The sequence below is a fragment of the Sinocyclocheilus anshuiensis genome, unplaced genomic scaffold (assembly GCF_001515605.1).
Source record: "Sinocyclocheilus anshuiensis isolate Anshui unplaced genomic scaffold, SAMN03320099.WGS_v1.1 scaffold1093, whole genome shotgun sequence".
Taxonomy (NCBI): Eukaryota; Metazoa; Chordata; class Actinopteri; order Cypriniformes; family Cyprinidae; genus Sinocyclocheilus; species Sinocyclocheilus anshuiensis.
This window is the reverse complement of record NW_015555782.1, coordinates 124,182-135,386: the sequence shown is the minus strand read 5'-3', so window position 1 is coordinate 135,386 and position 11,205 is coordinate 124,182. Positions and strand designations below refer to the sequence as shown.

The 11,205-nt window shown below is 34.5% G+C and overlaps 2 protein-coding genes across 2 annotated transcripts in view; one reads left to right on the top strand and one right to left on the bottom strand.

Moving 5' to 3' along the window:
• Positions 1-868, bottom strand: part of anpepa (alanyl (membrane) aminopeptidase a) — a 19,184-nt gene extending 18,316 nt beyond the window's left edge. The window contains exons 1-2 of the mRNA XM_016468836.1: positions 798-868; positions 419-500 (exon numbers count right to left, since the gene is read on the bottom strand). The gene's annotated coding sequence lies outside the window, so the exon portion shown is untranslated. The remainder of the gene's footprint in view (positions 1-418; positions 501-797) is intronic.
• A 9,367-nt stretch (positions 869-10,235) lies between these two features.
• Positions 10,236-11,205, top strand: part of LOC107674748 (insulin-like growth factor 1 receptor) — a 113,729-nt gene continuing 112,759 nt past the window's right edge. Inside the window, exon 1 of the mRNA XM_016468841.1 lies at positions 10,236-10,252. The gene's annotated coding sequence lies outside the window, so the exon portion shown is untranslated. The remainder of the gene's footprint in view (positions 10,253-11,205) is intronic.

Here is an 11,205-nt window from a genome sequence, read left to right as displayed (position 1 = left end):
TATATATATATATATATATATATATATATATGTATAATGTACTATATTGTTTGTTAAATATTTATTAATTATATCAAATGTTTTGGATTTACTTTGCAACATTTTTCGCTCAGAAATTGCTATATTTCACAAGTAATTACAAAGAAATGGTAAATAATACATTGCATTAAATGTGAAATATTGAAGTAGACTGAACAGGTATTTTCTTGTAAACTGAACTCCAGTAATCTTTATTTTATTTACAACTTGAAAAATATTTTTTTAAACTAGTCCACCAGCTGGATCTGAAAATAAACTAGTATAGAATATTCATGCTGGTCTGAACTGATCTTAACAGGTATGCCAAAGCCTTTATTGCATATTATGGTTTTGCGTATACAAATTCATGCAATCATTGATATGAATATTTTGCTCTCACCTTTCAGCTGTAAAACCACTTTGCTTAAACTCCTGTCTAACAGCTATAAGCCTTTCCCTCGACTGTGTACGACCATCTCCACCTGGAAGTTATTTGAGGTAAGTAAATATACATAAACTAATTCTCTGCAACCCCCTAAAATATGAAACACCCACACTGCAGTCCAAACCAAAGAAACCCATCTCATCCATTGACCATATGCTAAATCACTCTGTCTGGAAAGCCATGCATGCAGCAGCGCAGGAGCACAGAGATATTGCAGCAGTTCTCTTGCTTTTGTAGAAAGACTTCTTCTTAGTTTTTGTGTGAGATAAGTCAAATCACATAAACGCACACACATGCTCGACTGACGAACAGAAGAGAGTAAAAGTGCACATACCAGGTATCCATAGGGAAAGTCACAGAAGTGGGAGAGTCTGTGAATATGATGAGGCTGACGGGAAAAACAAACACACACACACACACACACACACACACACACACACACTCCTTCCCATTTGGGAGGAGGGGCGAAATGAAGCTCAGGTTTTCTCACATACACACACACACACCAAACCCACCCACACACACACACACACGTATGCACACGGACTGTGAATTCTCTAACAGATCTTTGTCGAGGGGTTTTAGGGGGAAAATATTATCACTCTGAAGCATTTATTGTTATGTTTTTCATAGCTCAAGAGGCTCTGTTATGTTTAATGAGCACAGTTTGAGATCACTTTTCAACCTCTAATGAAGTTACATTGGATATTACAAAGGTGCTTTTCTCAAGAGTAAATTAAGATATTAAGAGATATTTAGATTTCTGTCCTGTGGCTATATTTTGTATTTTTGGCACAAAAATGCAAAATTGAAACACTCATTATGCAGCCATTATACTGTTTATCATCAGTCTGCCATCAGCAATGATCTTGAAAGGTAATTTGGATGTGATTTGATTATATTAAAGCCTCCCACTGTTTATCTTCCCTTTAGGAAAACATAATCATCAATACATCAAAAACAGACAAAGTTTAATACTTGCTCAAAATCACTAACCCTAAGTATGTGCAATTATATACATGCTGTACGTACATCTATGTACTCAAGCAGCAATTATTTGATCAAAAATACTGTGAAAACACTATTATGTGAATAAGTGTTTTCTATTTGAATATCATTTCTAGTTGAGTGTAATGTATTCCTTTAATGCAGAGCTGAATTTTCGGCATCATTACTTACTTTAGTCGTCAATGTCACATGATCCTTCAGAAATCATTATAATATACTGATTTGACGCTCAAGAAACATTTCTTATATTATCAATATTAAAATCAGTTATGCTGCTTGTGGAAACCAGAATACTTTTTTCAGGATAATTGGATTAATGGAAAATTCGAAATTACTGTCTATTTTAATCAATTGAATGCATCCTTGCTGAATAAAAGTAATGTACATTTTGATGAATTGCTAAATGCAAATGTTAAAGAGCACATTTCAAATAGCTTAAATGTTAAAATGCAACAAAGATCAGGGTGGAATTTATGGCAAAAATTAACAAGCAGATTGAATTTCATAGAAACTCATCTGTTCTCAGTATGCATGTGATAGTGTTTTCCCAACAGGATACAATAAAGCATTTCAGCTGAAATGCAGTGCACAGGGAATGCCAAGCAGATAAACAGAGAGAAAGCCTTGATGGAAATGTTCACAACCAGAAGTGAGCCTCATATTCGAACGAGTTATGATAACTTCAACTCTAAATCTGATGGGAATTCTCTGATGAAGTTTTGAAGGGTGAATATGCGTTGTTGCACATACTAAAGCATTGCACCTAATATAGGTTAGAGATCGTATTCTACCTCTATTAACTGGCGATGGAGTTATAAAGCATCTCCAGGGATATTTCCTGCAAAGAAAAGCAATTTCCTGCAAGTCCTGCTGTTATGTGATTCAAACTGCAATAACCCAAAAATCACAGCTTTAAAGACACTCTTTAAGTGGCTAACATGAAAGTACAGTTTGCATCAAATGCACACATAAGCTAAGGCTTGAAAAGGCAGTACGTGCAGATAAATAATATTTAAATATACCTCAGTTTATGTTTTGGTTGTTGTCTGAGGTTCATTTTGAGGTACCTTGTTTTTGCTTGCTACTTTTCCAAACTTTTCCTCATTTCCAAAGTAAAGAAAGTTTGAGAAACTTGCCATAAATCATGATCTATTTCATGTGTACTTAGTAAGAAGAACCAAATGTTATATATTTACAGGCCACTCATAGAACGAATGAATGACAGAAGTATTAATTCTCATTATGGTGGCTATATATACTGTAGGTCCTTTCAATTGGTGATTTTCACTAGTTTCTTCACTGTTTTCTGTATAACCCTTCAGAAAGACCCTTTTTCCATGCCAGTGTATTACTTCAACATCGTCAGTTTCAGATTTATACAGCTCTTAAAGGGTTAGTTCACTCAAAAATGAAAATTAGCCCATAAATTACTCACCCTCAAGTCATCCTAGGTGTATATGACTTTCTTCTTTCAGATGAATCCAGTCGGAGTTATATTAAAAATTGTCTTTGATCTTTCAAGCTGTTTAATGCCACTCAGCGGGTGTTGCATGCATTAGTCCAAAAGAAGTTTAATAAAAAGCGCCCATCCATTAAAAAAGTGTCTCACACGGCTCCGGGGGGTGAACAAAGTCCTCCTGTAGCGAATCGATGCGTTTTTGTAAGAAAAATATCCATATTCAAAACGTAATAATCACTTTAATGTAGCTTGCGCTCACTGTTGGAAAGGGAAGCAGCTCCGGGCGGATGACGTATGAGTTCAGCGTTGCGCATGCGCCGGTGAGTCTCATAAAAACCAACGTTTGTTTACAGGAGCAAAGGAAGCAAAGTTTCATTACTTTAGCAAAGGAAAACCAGTCTCCTCTTGGCTTATATCAAAATCCTCCGACATTCTTCTTTACAAATCCTTGTTTTGTACTTCTAATTCGTGACCGTTGTTTTGTTTTGATCTCTCCCATGCGCTTCCGCGTTCGTTACTTCTGAGCGGCGCATGCGCAAAGCTGACCTCATACATCATCAGCCACAACACAGCTGCTTCTGTGTACAACTGTTGACGCAAGCTACATTAAAGTGATTATTACGTTTTGAATATGTATATTTTTCTTACAAAAACGCATCGATTCGCTACAGGAGGCCTTTGTTCACCCCCCGGAGCCGTGTGAGACACTTTATTTTATGGATGGGCGATTTTTATTTAACTTCTTTTGGACTGATGCATGCAACACCCGCTGAGTGCCATTAAACAGCTTGAAAGATCAAAGACCATTTTTAATATAACTCCGACTGGATTTGTCTGAAAGAAGAAAGTCATATACACCTAGGATGACTTGAGCGTGAGTAATTTATGGGCTAATTTTCATTTTTGGGTGAACTGTCCCTTTAAATTAAAACAAAATATACTTTAATTAGATGGTCTCTTCTATGGCCGTTTATTTGCCAGACGTTTTTATTGAATTTAATTGTGTGGACAAAAAATGTTGAAACTTGAATTACTGAACTGAAATACTGAAATATTTTGTGTTCCACAGACGAAAAAAAAGCCATACAGGTTTTGGGGGAAGACTTGAGGATGAGTCAGTTATTATAGTTTAAAAAAAATCTAATTAAATTAAAAACATGCTACTTGAAATAAAATAAATCTTATATATAACATTTATTTTATTTCTCAATTTTTTTATAATATAACTCTAAACTAATTAAACTAAAACTAATAAATAAAAATTCATGAAATCTGTATGAAAAAATAAAATAAATAAAAATGACAAAAACAGCAAAATTACTACATCTTAAATTGTTTTATTTCTTATTTTCGTTTATTTTAACTTGAAGTACTAAAAGAACTAAAACTTAATAAAATAAAACTAATAAATAAAAATGAATATGGACAAATCTAAAATAATAAAAATGGCAAAAACACACAGTATAATGACTAAAACTTTCTAAATAACTAAAATTAAAGTGAAAACAGAAAACAAAAATAAAATCTAGTTCAAATGTTAGCAAAAACTATAATATAATTTTTTTATAATAGTATTTTTTTTATCAATGATACTGAAATAACACTAGGATGAATAAATAATGGCAGAATGCCTATCTTTTAAGTTAATGTCTTATGCTTTGTATGTATGAAAAATAAAACAATGGCTGTAAATATTTGAAAAAGAAATGTGCTGATTGTGACAGAATTGGACAGTATGGTTAAACTGGTTAGTACTCCTCTAGTTTCACAAAAGAATTTCACCACTGACAGGAAAATGCAGAACATTGTGTTCTCTGTGATTCATGGTGGTTAAGTTCAAATACCTTGGCCTCAAAACACATGATTCTCATTTCCTGTGTGAAAATGAATGCAAGATGGTCATTTGGACCCTTAGAATACCTCGCCTGACTCTGTTCACCTCTGAGAGCAGATTAGAGCAGAGCAGATCTTTCTATCTCTGAACTCTGCAGTTATTGACGGCTGGCACTGTGTCTGTTATTGTGTGTTATGTAACCTCTTTCACTAAGTGACTCTAGCTGCAGGATTTTTCTCGGTTTGATCAGAAGGGCACTTGTGAGAAGTTTTTTGAAGAAGATTGTCTTGTTGTCTTTCAAGTTCTGTTGTTTGTTGTGGCATTCTTTCTCTTGGATTGTGTGCGCTAGAGTGAATGGCGATGAGTAAGTGCAGAGTTTTGCATTTAGAAACATTTCTCTCGTGTTTTTCATTATTAATGTCTATGGACTGGCATGAATCGAGCTGTTGACTCTTGTGAATCGTAGAGCAAAGTAGGTGGCATATAATAGCTTGTTTACCTTTTACAATACTATAATAATAGGCCTAGGTGCTAATACTGTAATAGTTGCATTTTTTAAGGCTTTCACATTGTTTTTTTTGTTCACATTCACCAAATTTCTATTTCATTCTGCTTTCTAAGACATTCAGAAATCATGATAGTTTAATTTTATTACTTTTTATTTGATAATAAAATTTATTTATTTTTAGAAAAAAAAAATCTGCATATTGTTTTGTGCAAAAAGTGACAAGTGTTAATATCAAATATGCTGTCAAATAAAAAAAATTCTATATTTTCCAGAAAATATTTTAATAATTTGCATTTGTGCCAAGACAATATAAAAGCCAATTATTTAATTTCAGAAATTATCATTTCATTTTGTTGTGTATATATATATATATATATATATATATATAGTTACCATAGTTACCTTTTTATTTCAAATGTAGGAAGAGGGTTATACGCAAGTGGATCATAATATTCTTCAAAAAGTTTGTGAATATGTAAATAGTACTAGAATTATAGAAATAGTTATTTCATTTTGTTGTCTTTGATTTTATTTATTTATTTAGCTGAAAATATGTAGCTGCTTTTATGTTTTAAATTTAGGAGAAGGGTCCTTCAGAGGAGGAGGATCATCATATTTTAAGAAGTTTGATAGTCCCTCTGTGTATAAATAGTATAGCCTACTATAATTATAGAAATAATTATTTTATTTTGTTGTATGTCATACTTAATATTTTTCACACACATGAATAATAAAAAACATAGCTGGAAATATGTAGCTACCTTTATATTTAGAAGTTCTTCGCAAGAGGATTTTTCAAAATGTTTGAGCCCTCTGTGAATTCTAAATGTATAAATAAAAAAAAATGTATATATGTACATATAACATTTTTTTGGCATACATTTTTTCTAAATTCATTAAAAATATTTGCAAACAGAAATGTGCATTATAAATGAAACAAATATCCAAATAAGGAAGCAGATTTTACACTCATGTTATTGGCTGATAATCACACAATGGTAAAAAAAACTTCACCACACAACATGGAAAGCCATGTCTCCAGCAAATTCCTTTATTTAGTGTATATCCAAACTAGAGCTCATTCACAGACGGATGCCATTGATGTACACAGCTGTGAAGTTCAAGGACAGGGTGGCCTGTTTTCAGATCAAGTATTGCACCTCGTTGCACTGATTGCACGGCTGATCTGAGGAGCAACAGCAGGTTCACTTGACCTTCGGTGACCTTTGATACATTACAGGGAGTGTTTAGAGAAAGCGCTGTCAAATAGACCCTCGGTCTCAGACGGCACACACATCTACCTCCCACAGTCTGTTGACCGGCTGTCTGATGTATATGGCCGTATATTACACAAAAAAGGCAAGAGCTTTCTAAAACTTGTAAACTTTAAACTGATTGACTGGCTGCAATGCAATTTATGGGAATCGGTCCATCAGAAATGTTAGCATAAGGTACTGAGCTGCTACAGTGAACATTTCTGACAAAGAAAGATTTGCAACATAACCTTTTTTAATAATTTGTTTGAGGCACTTAGTGTTGAATAAAAAAATATATCCGTGATTTTTAATTTTTTTTAACATCAGTCACAAATTTTAACATTTTAATGTCTTTTTGTTATTTTCTCTTTTTATTTTCTCTCTCTTTTCTGAACAAACTTTTCCTCCTAGTGTCATAACTGAAATACAGAGTTCCTGTCCAGAGAGTCTGATGATTCTCCTTACACTTTTCACATTCCTTGCTCATGCTGAATTAATTAATATCATTCTCTGTGCTGTGAAATGTCATTTTTAATCCAAAATTGTGACATTTGGCTGAACTTGTTGCCTTTTGTTGAATTCGTAACACCATCAAAGTTACTTACATGCCTAGAATACAAAAATGTATGACGGTGTCTTTTTATGAGTTTATATACAGCTTGTCTGATGGTCAAGTGGTGATTAACATGAGCATTAATCCACTGCAGCACTGAACACACTACGCAGTGGTTCCCAATCCTGGTCCTGGAGAACCCCCAACACTGCACGTTTTTGGTGTCTCTCTTATCTGACACTCACATTTGAGGTCTTGGAGTCTTCACCAATGAGCTGATGAGTTGAATCAGGTGTGTTTGAATAGGGAGACACCTAAAATGTGCAGTGTTGGGGGTTCTCCAGGACCAGGATTGGGAACCACTGCACTACAGCATAAAACAGGAGCTATAAACTCCAAACCTGAAGTTCAAAAACAACCACCCCTTCTTGGCATTTTGAAATCAAAGTGAGTGATGGATTTCCTTCTCTCTCTCTCTCTCTCTCTCTCTCTCTCTCTCTCTCAAATTGACATCTACTTGCATCCATCAATTGTTTTGGTCCAGCGAAGGCTGTAATTTTGTTTTGTGGCGCTCTCTGCTGGTCAGACTAACAAATTAACTCGGAATACAACTTGGCCAAGTCCCTACAAATAAATATGTGGGTTAAATTGTAATTTATTGCATTGGACTAGTAACATAATATTCAATTAGTTCCAGAGTGATTTTTATAAAGCCTTTTTGGGTTAGAAGGGACCTATTTCAGTTCTTTGGTTTGTCATCATGCCAGTATTATGAATCACGCCTAGCTGCAGAGTGAATTGCATTAGTGTAATGCAGTCTGAGTGTAATACTATGCATCCCTACAACATAATACTTATTGGCCCAGCGACTGTACAGACCATCTTACTAAAAGTGTAGTGTTTGAAGTGTTTTTGTGAGGGGAACCCTTGATCACAAGCCTTTGATATCGAAATGACCCACGACTTGCGCAATAACTAAAATAGCAACGTGTTGTTTAGCCAACAGTCAGTCAGCCTGGTTATATACTTCAGATACGACAGTTTTACTAATCTTTGCCTTCGTCTGCCGCAGTCTGACTGCTCGCTTGATTCCTGGAAAGAAGGGAAAAAACCCTCCCTAGAATCATTCTCAAGGAGATTCTTAGTAAGGCATTTCATAATACACTACTTATATGGGTCAGCACAAAGGCCAAAGCTTTCCATTAATACCGAATTGCATATTTTTGTGTTTGATTCACGCTTAAAAATAAAAGTTCCAAAAAGGAGCTTTCGCAGCAGTGCCATTTAAGAAGCATTTTAGGTTCTCCAAAGAACTTTTCAGTAAACAGTTCATATATCTCTTAGGACACACACTGTAAAGTGTCAGGAGTGACAGCTGCTTTTAATACGGGAGTGAATCCCCCTAAATTATTGTTCAGTATTTGTATGCAACACAATTCAAAATTGTGATGATTCCGTGGTAACCATAGCAATATCCACACTTTTTGACCAAAGTAACATTATATTGACCAAAGATTCATTAGGTTCTGCAATTTTAACTAAACCACCATTGACAGAGTAAACTTGTTTGCTTTCTTAAAGTGATGCCATATCCACCTATTGTATAATTCAATTCAAGTTTATTTGTATAGCGCTTTTCACAATACAATCGTTGCAAAGCAGCTTTACAGAAAATTAAGTTTCTACAATATATTTAGAAATAGCTTGTCAGTGGTGACTATGTCAAATTGATTCACACTGTACATATGGCAGTAATGTACGGTAAAAATGTCAGATTTTGGTCTTATTTTCAATGTAAAGCATTTGGATTTGTTTATGTATAAGTGCTTTTGAACTCAGGTCATAAAGCGATGAAGTTTATGGAGTTAAATTGGGCAGGTGCAGGTTGTGATATTTTGGTCTTATTTTCAATGTAAAGCATTTGGATTTGTTTGTTTATTATGGGCTTGTTCTTGTTTGCGTTTTTTTTTTTTTTTTTGATCTGGCAACACGAATGAGTTTTGTATTGTCAAAGCTTGTTTCTGCCATGGGTGTCAATTTTTCGAAATTAAGATTTATACATCATCTGAAAGCTGAATAAATAAGCTTTCTATTGATGTATGGTTAGGATAGGACAATATTTGTCCGAGATACAACTATTTGAATATCTGGAATCTGAGGGTGCAAAAAAAAAAATCTAAATATTGATAAAAATGATTAAGAAAATATTGAGAAAACTGTCCAAATGAAGGAGGTGGGGCCATACTGTGCAAAATTTTGTACACAAGTAAAATATCTGCAAATTTAATCATATTGTCCCAGTTTAAAAACCCATATTTAGATAAAATTGTACAGTGATGATATGAATTAGACCTTTTATCCAATGTTTTCAAAGCCTGTTTATGGAGTCTTCTATTGGTTGTAAAGTAGTCCCGTCCAACTGGTGAGACAGTAATTCATGTGTGAAAAGATCATAGCATTAATATATAACTTTGAAGCCTCAGTGGTTAAATTATTCCTAATATGTCTAAAATTTGCCAAGTTAAATTTAATTCTATTCCCAAATTTTTAAACTTGTTTTTTAAATGTAAGTTGCGAGTCAATTTATACTCATGGACTACTGATAACCTTCTACCTGCTACTGTAACATCTGGGTCCAGATCTCTATTTGCAGTACACATGATTTTTTTTTTTAACCAATTAGTAATATTAACCATTTCTGCTGACAATTCTTCTTTAGCTTGCTTTTTACTTTTAGCATGCAGGTATATAACTGTATCATCAGCATACATCTGACAGTTTACAATAGGTGCACAATCATCAGGCAAGTCATTAATATACAAACTGAATAACAAAGGACCTAATATTGAACCTTGAGGTACACCAACCGAATTAGTGAGTAATTGTGAAATTTTATTGCCTACTCGAACACACTGTTGTCTATCATATCTATCTATCATATCATATAGATATGATCTTATCCAAAAATTATAATTTGATAACTTATTAATTAAAACCTCGTGACATTGGGGCACATTTATAATTTTTCACCCCTTTTCCCATCTCATCCTGAATTCCATTCCTCCTCAAAAACAAACAGTGGCTCATTAGCATGTGTGACCCGCTGGTGGTAAACACATTTATTTCCACTTGAGTGCAGAGAGAGAATTAAAGCAACAAGAGGCGCTCGAGGTAGGTGGGCTGTGTGCCGTCTTTATGGGGACGGTTTATGAGGATTTAACAAATGCAAGAGGACAGGCAAAACATTGAGCAGGTGGGGAGATCGGAAGGGCACGCTGGTACAGTTTGTGCTCATTGGAGGCTGGATCGCTGTAGTTGTAGTCTTGGGTGGCCGTTGATGTACAGTCCATTGTTTAATGGGTGTATGTGTGCTCTCTCCCTATAATTTTCGAAATGTGACAAGGGCTTAAATGTTTGTGCCAGGATCGAGTTATTTGTGCCGCGTTAACATAGTTCTTTTGTGCTCTCCTCTTTGGGCCGAAAGAGCTCTGTAATTATGCTGATAATCAAGACTGTCACGGATTATACTTTGGCAAAAAGGCTTTTCTTGTTTCATTAGAGAAAGGACCACCAACATCCAAACAAACCCTGAGCTTGCTGTGCTCTGTATCTCCTGTTTGTTTGAAAACGGACCGTATCAGCCACAGGGTTAAATGATGATCTTCAGTATCGGAAGGCAGTTAATTGTACTATTTATACATTTTTATGCCTAAAAGAATTGTTTTTGGATCATCTCAAAAGGAATAATGCCCATTCAGCTTACTGACCGCTGTCCCTACCTAATATACTCCAGAATTTGTGCCCCGTTTGTGATCATGGTTAGTGTAATCATAGAATTTGACTTTTTATCTTTTTTAAATTGCTGTAATTTTATTTGGTTTTATTTTATATGTATTTTTAAGTTATTATTCTTTTCATGGACACTATAATGTGGAGTTTTGAAAATATTCATGATTATGCAGTTTTTTAAATTTATTTACTTTATTTATTTTCATTTTGTTTAGGGCTGCACGATTAATCGCATGCGATATTTAACGCGCATCTTGTCAGAAAGCCGGTTCTGTAATCAGCGGTAAATCTCCATCACCTGCGTGCTTTCACATTGAGCAGCATTAACTACACAG